Raw genomic sequence first — 14,547 nt, forward strand, 5'->3', positions numbered from 1 at the left:
TGTCTGAGGACAGTGGCTTATTTTCCATAGATTTCACTTCAATCTATGAAGCAGTGATATCTATTTGCATGTAACTTTCTTTGAAAGTAAGTTTCAAACAGGTTACATAACTGATCTAGCTTTTGAAATGGAGTGGGAATGGAACCCCCAGTCAGGTTCTCTCCATAACATCATTGTTTCTCTCCAGCTGGGTAAACCAACTTCTTTCCATCCTCATTTCTGCCATCTATCAGTCTCCATACAAGCCCCTACAGTCACTGAAGACTTACATTAGCTCGCATTGTACCTCTCCACTGATCTGCATCTGACTATATCACTAACCTCTGCCCTGTGATCTTTTCTTTAAATTTCAGAAATTCACTCTCATGGTTATATCCTAACCAGTTTCCCAAAAAGTGGCCTAGAGGTCTTTGATGATTACCAATGATGTCAGCAAAAAAGTGGCAGTTTAAAGCAAAAGATAATGAAACCATTTTGTCTTTAATTTCAGAAATCTCATTCATTTAGTCCATAAATATTCATTATGCATCAGCTAATTGCCAGGCACTATTGGAGGCACTGATGATTTAGGAGTAAATAAGACAGACAATATCCTGTTCTCATGGGGCTTATGATCTTAGAAGTAGAGGAAAGGAGAAATAAAACAATTATAAAAATTAAAAAAGAGAAGCAATACATTATCAAGTAGCCAAATGTAATATTTATCCATTCAGCAGATACTTCTTGAGTTCCTATATTGTATAAGTCTCTGTTGTACAATAGTGCAGACACAGCAGTAACCATAAAATGCTAAAGTCAGAGAAACATCCCCCACCCAGGAAAGATAATGGTAAGAAACTTACCATATCCTCTTTTGGTCCATGATTTGGGTGCCAATATATTACAAATACTTGTTCTTTATCAATTACTATCATCTGGAATTAAACATGCAGGTGTTTGTATAATCATCTATTCTTTCCTGTGTGTAAAACAGTCTTTGCTCATGTGTTCAACTTAGAACTTCTTGGAAGTTCTTGGAAGAACTTCTTGGAAGCATGCGTTTCCTTGGCCATGAAATTGAATAAGCCTAGCTTTTTGTTTTTGTTTTTAATCTACCAAGCACAGTGATTTTGTTTGTTTTTCCCAGGATAAACAATGTCCTTGCTATCCTGGAGATTCATTTTTAATCAGGGGGAATCATTTATAAGCAAGTGATAATAAGTAAATCTATTTTAGGGTATACTGAATGGAAAAATAAAACATGATAGTGTGGAAGAGAGAGGTGAGGATTTGAGGTCTGGGAATAAGAGAATAAATATAGTGCTGGGGGAAGGCCCTTCAGAAAGAGGAGGCTTGGGAGCTTGAAGTAAAAAATGCCAGAAATTCTATTATGTCCTTAAAGATCATCGCATGCTTAGTGAGTGCACATGTGCAACTGAAACAGTCAACAGTTTTTGCCTAGTACTCAAGTTTAGAGACATCTCAGTCTAACATACTGTTTGAGAATTTATCTATTTTTTTTGCAGTCATTAATACCCTATAACATATTTCAAGTTTAGAAAAAGAATGGATCAATGACTCAAAAGTTGTTAATTAAGGCATAAAAGTGACAAAAATAAGCAACAAAAGACTACATCCAGGCAAGTCATCAACAGTGAACCAAACTTCAGGATAACACCTGATGGGAACCTCTATATGCAAGGCAAGGGACTCTGCAAGCCTAATCATTTCACATAAATAGAAAAGAACAAAATGAGAACAGGCTACATAATAATGAGTATCTGAAAATTCCATTGTATTGAACCAGAGATCAATTAGTCTCAGTGCATTTTATATTGAAAGTATACCAAATAACATTATAAAGTCATAAAAACTTTTAGTACTGTATATTGTTTAAAAACAAAAATCACAGTGACTTCTCTGGTAAACCAACTGTATTTCCAGAATGAGAAACAAATAATGGTTTCCAGTATAGAGTTGATGAATTTGCTTGTCAGAGGAAGAGAAAAAATGAAAACAACAAAGGAAACTTTCAGTCATGTGCTTCGTAGCACAAACAGGTATATGACATATTATTCCTGAGAGGTTTATAAGGCAGTCACCACAGGTGTGTGTGTGTGTCTGTGTGTGTGTATGTGTGTTTTGGAAAGAAAGCAAAATAAGCTGAATACAAAATACCCAGTGTACTTTGCATCGTATCAATGAAGCATCATTTAGAAGAGCAGTTGTTAACACTGCATTAACTGTGCTGATTTTCTGTTTTACAGTTCTATAAATGTCACTACCATGAAGAACACGAATTAGGTCCAAGTATGTGTGGGATATACAAGGGCAAAGTGTTATGTGATTATTTGTTCTGCACAGAGAAGTGATTTTTTGGTACATAATAATGATTGTACAAGTCAGATATAGATCGGGGAAGTTCATTTAGATCAATGCCAACTAATTTCAACTATGTGTGCGGCAACATGGCATGTTGCTGCACAAATAAAACTAATTGAACCTGCATATCAATCAGTACACATACTCATTCACAGAGAACTCTTGCTAATGAACACCATACTTCCTATGAGATTCAGTACTGAAAGAAACATGAAGCTTTGTGAACATAATTACTAGGATTGCTGTGTGTTGAATTACTAGTATTGCTGGTTGAATACTTTAAGGAGAAGGTGGTGGTGGTGGTGGTTTAGTCGCTAAGTCATGTCCAATTCTTGCGACCCCATGAACTATAGCCCTCCAGGTTCCTCTGTCCATGGGATTCTCCAGGCAAGAATACTGGAATGGGTTGCCATTTCCTCCTCCAGGGGATCTTCCCAACCCAGGAATAGAACCCGGGTCTCCTGCATTGCAGGCAGATTCTTTACCACTGAGCTACAAAGGAAGCCGCCAAGGAGACAGGCAGTGAATATAAGCAGTTTACTGATTGTTACAGGGAAAGATACATCTATTTTTGAACTAAGAAATAAGATATAAATACTTCATAATGACATTGATATTGCTCACTATTTCAAGTGGCTTTCTCAAATGTTCTGCCTTGAATAACCTACACCTATCACTTACATTAAAAAAAAAATGACACATTTTTTATTTTCTTATGTTTACTTATAAGTTTTTTATATAGAAGTTTAAATATAAGTTTACTTAAATATTTTTAAATATAAGTTTATTTATTTTAATTGGAGGTTAATTACTTTACAATATTGTTGAGAATCATTTGAAAAAATTACAAGGATTTCTTACAAAGATTGAACTGCTGTTGTACTTTTAGGTCATTTGCTGCAAGTTACACCTTTCCCCAACTGTCATGATTTTCTCACTCATTGGAGAAACTGATACCATATTACAAAGCTTTTTTAAAAACTGTGGTTTTAAAAACTCAAAATTTACCACCCTAACCAATTTTAAGTGACCAATTCAATAGTGTAAACTACATTCACATTTTTGTACAACAGATCTCTGGAATTTTTTCATCTTGTAAAACTGAAATTCTATATCCATTGAACACCTTCCCCATTTCCTCTTCCTTTCTGCCACTTTCTAATCAGTTCGACTGCTTTCGGTACCTCATATATGTGGAATCACACAGCAGTTACATTGTGCAACTGGCTTATTTATTTGCATAATGCACTCGAAGGTCATCCATGTTACATATAACAGGAGCTCCTTCTTATTCAAGAATGAATAATATCCCATTATACATATATATCACATTTTGTTTATTAATTCATTAATGAACATTTGGGTTGCTTCTATCTCTTGACTATTGTGATTAATACTGCATTAAACATGGTTGTGCAAATATCTTTGAGACCCTGCTTTCTTTGATTTATCTATCCCATTAAATAGATTAATAGGATAGATAGTTCTTGGCTACCTATCCCAGTAGATAGCCATTGAATATGCTACTAGATAGCCAATCAATTCTTTGGCTATTTATCTCAAAGCAGAATCACTGAATCAGATGGTAAATGTATTTTTAACTTTTTAACCTTTTGAAGAACTTTCATGCTATTTTCCATAGAGCCTTTACCATTTTATATTTCCCCCAAGAGTGCACAAGGATTTCAATCTCTCCACATTCCCATCAAGACTTGATTTTTTATGGCATTTTTGATGATAGCCATCCTGATGGTTCCAAATTGGAAAAGGAGTACGTCAGGCTGTATTTAACTTGCTTATTTAACTTATATGCAGAGTACCTCATGTGAAATATCGGGCTGCATAAAACACAAGCTGGAATCAAAATTGCAGGGAGAAGTACCAGTAACCTCAGATACACAGATGACACCACCCTTATGGCAGAAAGTGAAGAACTAAAGAGCCTCTTGATGAAGGTGAAAAATGAGAGTGAAAAAGCTGGCTGAAAACTCAACATTCAAAAAACTAAGATCATGGCATCTGGTCCCATCACTTCATGGGAAATAGATGGGTAAACAATGGAAACAGTGGCAGACTTTATTTTGGGGGGCTCCAAAAGCACTGCAGATGATGACTGCAGCCATGAAATTAAAAGATGCTTGCTCCTTGGAAGAAAAGCTATGACCAACCTAGACAGCAAATTAAAAAGCAGAGACATTACTTTGCCAACAAAGGTCCATTTAGTCAAAGCTATGGTTTTTCCAGTAGTCATGTTTGGATATGAGAATTGGACTATAAAGAAAGCTGAGCACCGAAGAATTGATGCTTTTGAACTGTGGTGTTGGAGAGGACTCTTGAGAGTCCCTTGGACTGCAAGGAGATCCAACCAATCCATCCTAAAGGAAACCAATCCTGAATATTCATTGGAAGGACTGATGTTGAAGCTGAAACTCCAATACTTTGGCCACCTGATGGGAAGGACTGACTCATTGGAAAAGACCCTGATGCTGGGAAAGATTGAAGACAGGAGGAGAAGAGGATGACAGAGCACGAGATGGTTGGATGGCATCACTGACTCGATGGCCATGAGACTGAGCAAGCTCTGGGAGTTGGTGATGGACAGGGAAGCCTAGGGTGCTGCAGGCCATGGGGTCACAAAGAGTCGGACACAACTGAACGACTGAACTGAGCTGATCCTGATGGTTATGAGATAATAACTCATCATGATTTTAATTTGTACTTCCTTATGATTAGTGATATTGAGTATCTTTTCTCGGCTTGACCATTTGTATATTTTCTCTGGAGAAACATCTATTCAAGTCCTTTACTTGTACTTTAATTGGGTCCTTTGATTTTTTGTTGTTGAGCCATAGGAATTCTTTATGTATTCTGGATATTACTCCCTTATCACATATGTAATTTGCAAAGATTTCCCCATTTTTAGGCTGTCTTTTCCTTATATTGATTGCTTCCTTTAATGTGCAGAAGTTTTTAAGATTAATGTAGTCCTATTTGTTTACTTTAGCTGTCCATACTTTTGTTGTCATAAACAAAAACAAACACTGCCATATCCAATGTAATGAAGCATTTCTTCTATGTTTTCTTCTTGAAGTTTTATAGTTTCAATCTTACATTTAGGTCTTCAATCTACTTAGACTTAATTTTTGTGTAGGTAAGGATCTAACTTTACTCTGTTGCATGTGGATGTCCAGTTTTCTCAACATCATTTGTTGAAGAGACTCACTTCTCCCCATTGTGTTTTCTTGGCAGGATTACCAAGGATCTTTTGATCATTTATGAGAGGGTTTTATTTTTAAACCACATTCAAATTCTATAAAAATTAAAATACAATTTACAGTGATAAATGCAACTTAAAAATGGGTAAGAAATCTGTTTGCATATATTTTTCAATGAGTGGGAAATGTTTGTTAGCAGCACTGGAATTAGCTTACATGAGAAATCTCTCTGAATTTTTGGACATACATTCATCCTGAATGTTCAGCACTATTTGACAGCCACTAAATAATTTTTTCCATTCTGCAAATTCATGATTGAAAGTGTAGGACTTATTTAATACAAATAAAGACTAAGAATACAAACTGCTGAGTATTATTCAGCAGTACTAAATAAGCTATCTACAAATAAACTTGATTCCAAAACTTTGGTGTAAAGTTAGGAAAACTGTATCAATTATATTAAGCAATGACCATTTTTATTAATACATATTAAAAATATTATTTATTCTAAGTATTATTTTTTACTTTATGCTGTCATAATTTTTATACTTATTTTAAAATATTATTCAATATGTTCCATATAGCCATTAAATGATCTAAAACCACATTTTGAAAATCTGTCTTGAATATAAATATACATCCACAACATCACCATTCAGTAGAAATATAATATGTAATACATAAATATGCAAACCACATAATGTAATTTTAACTCTTCTAGTAGCCACATTAAAAAATAGAAAGTAACATGTAAAATTAATTTTAATAAAATATTTAACTAAATGTGCCCCAAACATTATTATTTCAACATTAAATATTTTAAAATACTGAGATATTTTACATCCCTTTTTTTATATAAGTCTTCAAAGTCCGCTCCATATTGCACACTTATAGCACATCTCTATCTGGAGTAGTTGCATGGGACTAGTGTCTACCGTACTGAACCAGATCCTGAATCCTAAGCCTTAACATCTCATTCTCTGATCTTACCCTTCTATTCATGCACTTCTTCCAATATTTTTCTACCATTAAATCAAAATTTAAACCCCAAGAGACTCTGCGCTTTGACACTCCCCTTCTCAGGGTCCAGCAATTCCCTCTGGCCTATGTCAGGGAAGCTCTCAGTTTACGTGCTCTCTATTCAGCGTGCCTCACCTGCCAGACCATGGGACAGTGCTGGATACGTTTAAGCACTCACTTTTCTATTTCTTCTCCAGGACCATGAGCACTACTGAAGGGAGTGCAGAGCCATGTTGATTAGTGCTATCTCACATTGTCTCTTCCACTCTCAGACGGTCGGGGGTATAGGGGAAGGCAGGGGTTGCAAGGGCTGGGGGTGGTCTTCAATGCTCCATTACAAATTACAAGCCCTGTGTTCATTCTTAGTAGGATCACCGTTCCAGTCCTTCAATAAACAGTTCAAACTGAGATCACTCTCCTAACATCCCATACCCTTCCTTCCCCCTTGACCTTGGCGGATAGTCTCGCTCCCTACTTTAGAGAAAATACAGGTGCCTGAGCATGCATGGCCCTTACCTCTTCCAGGTACATGCCTTCCACCCAAGTTTTCAACTCATCCTGAGTTTCCTCAACGACTTTGTGTAGAAAACAAGAGGTCAGAGGACATTCATATTAAATATTGATGTAATTACTCAGTTTCTTAGTGGGAAAATTTACTTCATTGTTCCCATTTTGGCATCAAATATGTGACTTTAAGCAAGTGTTTCTATGCCTCAGTTTTCCTCTCATTAAAGGAAGGCTGGATGAAATTGGGTCTGTTGTATGTTGTCTCTTTTATCTCCAGTGTTTTAAAGTCCACAGTTTCAGCACAGTATAAAGTGAGCTTTGAAGTGGTTACACAGAACAAGGACTGGACAATGAGTATCTGTAAAACCAGGTGCCCTCTGTTCCTTTCTGACTGTGCAACCTCAGACATAGGCCCGAACCTCTCCAAGATTCCATTTCCTCATCTGTTAAGTTGAGATAATAGTAACCAACCACTTCACAGAACTGCTCAGAAAAATTAAAGGTGCGGCTCCAGGTAGGCAAGCCTACCCCAGGACAGGCCCCATGCTGTTCACTGCTCAAGCACTGGCAGAGACTTCATGGAGGTTGGTGCCCGTCTGCACACAGATGCACCCCTGCCCTGTTCCTGCAGATTACCTCTTCCAGACTCCTTTGCCAACTGGCTTTCTGTTATGCTTACCCAGTCAGAGGCACTGGTAGAAAACTAATGGTAAAAGGAGGAGAGAAATTCAAATTTTCTCCCTTTATTTCTATGCCTCAGGCAGCATTTTACATGGCTCCAGCTCCCTGCTAGACTCTCCCTACCTTAATGGTCTTGGATTTTTCTTTATCAAAGAGAGGGCCTTTAGTGGTTCTGTTAACACCACCACTTGCATCCCTCCACCTCCCCTGAAGTTTCTCCCTTTGTTTAAAATATTTAGTGATTCCTAGCATCTTCCCAGGTGGCACAGTGGTAAAGAATCTGCCTGCCAATGCAGGAAATGCAAAGAGACACAGTTTTGATTCCTTGGTCAGGAAGATACTCTGGAGTAGGAAATGGCAACTCACTCTAGTATTCTTGCCTGGAAAATTCCATGGACAGAGGAGCCTGGCAGGCCACAGTCCATGGGGCCACAAAGAGTCAGACACGGCTGAGCGACTGCACGCACGCGCACACGCGCACACACACACACACACACACACACACACACACACACACCCCTCCTGGTTGGTCCCCAGCCAGCATAGCTGTGGTTAGTGTCAGCTATCATTGAAGAAGACATGAGGATTTTAACACTGAGGTAAAGTAAAGAGCCAGGTAAGCCATTGAAATCACTATTTTATTTCAATATTCTGATTTTTTATACTCTGTCAAATGTTCATTACACTAGTTTCATGGCCTAAGGCTCAGTGTCAAAGTTTCTCAGAAAAGTACTGAGTTCGTAGAATGAGCAAAATTAACAGATATAAATTTTGGTGAGTCCAGTGTACCACAGCTGGTCCTAATAGCAAAGCCACAGGCTGGAAATTGTACACATGAGCCAGACCAACTGTACTTTATGATCCTAGGTCCAGTTTTCCCACAGCATATCCTCCCACAGCTAATGTCTTACTTGATTCAAAGCTTTTTCCCCATTCCTGCAGGCCTTGCTGGGTTGGAATGTTGAGGTTTCTAATGCTAATCTTAACCACATTCTCCCCTCTGGGTGCTGCTCCAGGATGGTACAAAGTGGATGCATATGTAAAATATAAGATTTCTGGGGGAAAAAAACCTCAAACTTCTCTTGAGCCTATATATTGAGTGAGAATTCATTTCTTGAGCATCACTATTTCTCAGAAATACTCTGTCTGAGCTGATAGCAAACTGCCTTGCCAGAAGTTCCAGTCTCTTAGAAATGTCACATTCCTGGTTCCCCCTGACCTCCTAACCTCTGCACCCCTGTGCTCCCCTGTTGCAATGTCAGACATTACATCATTATATCTATCTGCCTCTTCCTCTAATATTAATTTGTCTAAGCTCCTGCACAGCTGATAATTAGATGGCTTTATATATAGTTCCTTACATAGAAGTGGAAATAGTGATATTGTATTTCATTCTAATATCCCCTACATAACAAATGTTGCTGCACAAATAGTTTTCATAATTCTAACAAATATTTTAGTGAATCAAGCACTTTTCTAAACACTCAATGTACTCAGTGAACTCAATGTTCATTCAATGTTCACAACCACACTACAAAGTAGGAAGCTTTGCTTTCTCCATTTTACAGATGAGGAAACTGAACCACTTAGAGATTAATTTAAAAGTTATGCAGTTAGCAGGTAATAGAGCTAGAATTCAACCCCAGGATTTCTGATGTCACAATCTGTGTTCTCAATTATAACCCCTACTGCAATATCAGCTTATTAATATTTGCCTCATAGTTATAATTTTTTAACATACACTTTTTTGTTTAAATTTTACATTATTTCAAACTTGTAAAAAGCTATAAAAATAGTATAAATAACTTTCATATGACCTTCACCGAGACTCCGGCAGCACAACCAAAATCAGCAAATTAATATTAATGCAGTACCAATAATTAATTGGAGAAGGAAACGGCAATGGCAAGCCACTCCAGTATTCTTACCTGAGAAATCCCATGATAGAGGAGCCTGGCAGGCTACAGTCCACGAGGTCACAAAGAGTCAGACACGGCTTAGCAACTAAGCCACTGCCACCACGATAACTTATATGCAGAGTACATCATGAGAAACGTGGGGCTAGAAGAAGCACAAGTTGGAATCAAGATTGCCAGGAGAAATATCAATAACCTCAGATATGCAGATGACACCACCCTTATGGCAGAAAGCGAAGAGGAATGAAAAAGCCTCTTGATGAAAGTAAAAGAGGAGAGTGAAAAAGTTGGCTTAAAGCTCAACATTCAGAAAACTAAGGTCATGGCATCTGGTCCCATCACTTCATGGCAAATAGATGGGGAAACAGTGGAAACAATGTCAGACTTCATTTGAGGGGGCTCCAAAATCACTGCAAATGGTGATTGCAGCCATGAAATTAAAAGATGCTTACTCTTTGGAAGGAAAGTTATAACCAACCTAGATACCATATTGAAAAGCAAAGACATTACTTTGCCAACAAAGGTCCGTCTAGTCAAGGCTATGGTTTTTCCAGTAGTCATGCATGGATGTGAGAGTTGGACTGTGAAGAAAGCTGAGTGCCGAAGAATTGATGCTTTTGAACTGTGATGTTGGAGAAGACTCTTGAGAGTCCCTGGGACTGCAAGGAAATCCAACCAGTCCATCCTAAAGGAGATCAGTCCTGAGTGTTCTTTGGAAGGAATGATGCTGAAGCTGAAACTCCAGTACTTTGGCCACCTCATGCGAAGAGTTGACTCATTGGAAAAGACCCTAATGCTGGGAGGGATTGGGGGCAGGAGGAGAAGGGGATGACAGAGGATAAGATGGCTGGATGGCATCACCTACTCAATGGACATGAGTTTCAGTAAACTCCGGGAGTTGGTGATGGACAGGGAGGCCTGGCACACTGTGATTCAAGGGGTCGCCAAGAGTTGGACACGACTGAGCAACTGAACTGAACTGAATCTATAAATACTATTCGTTTTGCCAATTATCATTCTAATTTCTTTTTTCTGACCCAGGGAGCCAAACCTTTCTTTGTTTTTCATGACCTTCATACTTTGACCTCATCATTTTGTTGATTGTACACTTTTGAGTATACAAAATAATGCTGAGGTTTGGGAAAGCTGGGCATTAATCTCCAGGAAGTCCTCCTAACATCGCAAAAAGGTCCAGCCTAGATGTGCATCTAACCGTATATATGATGGAATGTAAGACCTCACTTTTCAAGAAGAATCCACAGGTTGGGTCTGGGATCAATCTCTGCCCCTCTTCTGCTTGCTCTTCCCCCACCAGTGCTCCATCTTCAGAGCACTATTGGTTTGTAATTAATTAGAGAAATATTTCATTCTACTAAGTAATCTGTAGGAATGTGATCACTCAAGCATTTTCTGCCCTGAAACAATTAGGGGAGAAGCATATGAAGGAATTTAGTTTGTTTTCCTACATATGTTCCTCCTGAGGATTTCCACCTAATTGGTTCCAGATGAATTTCCTGCATGGATAAAAACCATAAATACCACATTTATATTGTTACATAGGTATTACAGGCAATATCTCCATGTTTTATAATCTAAACTGAATACAACTATTTGCCATTTTCAGGTTATTACCTACTTTTTTCCCTAGATGACTGAGGCAAAATGTACAAAGTTGATGCTGCTTAGACTAATTCCCATGTCCTATAAATATCACCCTAGCATTCTTCTCAGTGGGCATTCTACATACTGTATGGAACGACATGGGCAAAGGGTGAAAAAAGCACCCATTTAATATCATGTAACGCAAAACAGGCAAGCCTAAAATTAGCAGGGGCCAGAGAGTGAGGGCTTCCTCCAAAATTTCAATTAAAAAATGACTCATTTTCACCACTATGAGACCATTCTCAGTTTACACTGTCCTTTCTCTTGATCACAGAAGATATCATACATTGATCAATGTGCTTAACTCTCCACTTTTCCACACTGACAGGTAAGAGTACTCTACTACTTTGTAAAGTAACAGCAGTTCCTCATGTTTACAGGTCTTAGGATTCCTTTATTCATGAGTGCTAAGTCACATCAGTTGTGTTTGACTCTTTAAAACCCCATGCACTGTAGCCAGCCAGGCTCCTCTGTCCATGGGATTCTCCAGGAAAGTATATGGAGTGGGTTGCCATGCCCTTCTCCAGGTTATCTTCCCAACCCAGAGATCAAACACACATCTCATATATCTCCAGCATTGGTAGACAGGTTCTTCACCTCTAGCACCACCTGGAAAGCCCTAGGACCACTTTTATACTTTCAAAAATTATTGAGCACTCCAAAGACCTTTTGTGTAAGTGGATAACAACTATCACTATTTTGTTCCTGTTCCATTGCTCAGTTGTGTCTGACACTTTTGAGAACCATGGACTGCAGCACGCCAGGCTTCCCTGTCCTTCACCATCTCCCAGGGCTTGTTCAATTCATGCCCATAGAGTCACTGACGCCATTCAAACATCTTGTTCTCTGTCATCACCTTTTCCTCCCAAGGAGCAAGTGTCCTTTAATTTCATGGCTGCAGTCACCATTTGCAGTGATTTTGGAGCCCAAGAAGATAAGGTCTGCCATTGTTCTCATTGTTTCCCCATCTATTTGCCATGAAATGATGGAGTCAGATGCCATGATCTTCATCTTTTGAATGCTGAATTTTAAGCCAGCATTTTCACTCTTCACTTTCACTTTCATCAAGAGACTCTTTAGTTTGTCTTCCTTTTCTGCCATAAGGGTAGTGTCATCTGAATGTCTGAGGTTATTGATAATTCTCCTGGCAATCTTGATTCCAGCTTGTGCTTCATCTAGCCCAGCATTTCGCATGATATACTCTGCATAGACGTTAAATAAGCATGGTGAGCGTGTACAGCCTTGATGCACTCCCTTCCCAATTTGGAAACAGTCCGTAGGTCCATGTCTGGTTCTAACTGTTGCTTCTTGAGCTGCATACAGGTTTCTCAGGAGGCAGGTAAGGTGGTCTGGTATTCCCATCTCTTTCAGAATTTTCCAATTTGTTGTGATCTGTATAAAGGCTTTAGTGTAGTCAATGAAGCAGAAGTAGATGTTTTTCTGGAACTCTCTTGCTTTTTCAATGATCCAAAGGATGTTGGCAACTTGATCTCTGGTTCCTCTGCCTTTTCCAAATCCAGGTTGAACATCTGGAATTTCTCAGTTCACAAACTGTTGAAGCCTGGCTTGGAGAATTTTGAGCATTACTTTGCTAGCATGTGAAATGAGTGCAATTATGTGGTAGTTTGAACATTCTTTGGCATTGCCTTTCTTTGGAATTGGAATGAAAACTGACCTTTTCCAGTCCTGTGGCCACTGCTGAGTTTTCCAAATTTGCTGGCATATTGAGTGCAGCACTTTCACAGCATCATCTTTCAGGATTTGAAATAGCTCTACCGGCATTCCATCACCTCCACTAGCTTTATTCATAGTGATGCTTCCTAAGGCCCATTGACTTCACACTCCAGGATGCTTGGCTCTAGGTGAGTGATCACACCATCATGGTTATCTGGGTCATGAAGATCTTTTTTGTATAGTTCTTCTGCATATTGTTGCCACGTCTTCTTAATATCTTCTGCTTCTGTCAAATCTATACCATTTCTGACCTTTATTGTGCCCATCTTTGCATGAAATGTTCCCTTGGTATCTCTAATTTTCTGGAAGAGATATCTGGTCTTTCCCATTCTATTGTTTTCCTCTATTTCTTTGCACTGAAAACTGAGGAAGGCCTTCTTATCTCCCCTTGCTATTCTTTAGAAATCTATCTTCAGATGGGAATATATTTCCTTTTCTCCTTTGCCTTTCACTTCTCTTCTCTCAGGTATTTGCAAAGCCTCCTCAGACAACCATTTTGCCTTATTGCATTTTTTTTTCTTGGAGATGGTTTGATCCCTGCCTCCTGTATGTTATGAACCTCCATCCATAGTTCTTCAGGCACTCTGTATATCAGATCTAATCCCTTGAATCTATTTGTCGCTTCAACTGTATAATCATATGGGATTTGATTTAGGTCTTACCTGAATGGTCTAGTGGTTTTCCCTACTTTCTTCAATTTAAGTCTGAATTTTGCAATAAAGAGTTCATGATCTGAGCCACAGTCAGCTCCCAGTCTTCTTTTTGCTGACTGTATAGAGCTTCTCCATCTTCAGCTGCAGAGAATATTGAAACTGAGCATATTTTAAAGTATTTATTTATCACTTACTGAAAGCAATAGTAAATCCATACAAATAACACCCTGTTTATTTAATTTATATGCAGAGTACATCATGAGAAACACTGAGCTGGAGGAATCACAAGCTGGAATCAAGATTGCCAGAAGAAATATCAGTAACCTCAGATTTGCAGATGACACCACCCTTATGGCAAAAAGTGAAGAAAGTGAAAGTGAAAGAGGAGAGTGAAAAAGTTGGCTTAAAACTCAACATTCAGAAAACGAAGATCATGGCATCTAGTCCCATCACTTCATGGGAAATAGATGGGGAAACAGTGGAAACAGTGTCAGACTTTATTTTTGGGGGGGGGGGCCTCCAAAATCACTGCAGATGGTTATTGTAGCCATGAAATTAAAGGACGTTTACTCCTTGGAAGGAAAGTTATGACCAACCTAGATAGTATATTCAAAAGCAAAGACGTTACTTTGCCAACACAGGTCCGTCTAGTCAAGGCTATGGTTTTTCCAGTAGTCATGCATGGATGTGAGAGTTGGACTGTGAAGAAAGCTGAGCACCGAAGAGTTGATGCTTTTGAACTGTGGTGTTGGAGAAGACTCTTGAGAGTCCCTTGGACTGCAAGGAGATCCAACAAGT

Source organism: Budorcas taxicolor, chromosome 9 (genome assembly GCF_023091745.1).
Source record: "Budorcas taxicolor isolate Tak-1 chromosome 9, Takin1.1, whole genome shotgun sequence".
Taxonomy (NCBI): Eukaryota; Metazoa; Chordata; class Mammalia; order Artiodactyla; family Bovidae; genus Budorcas; species Budorcas taxicolor.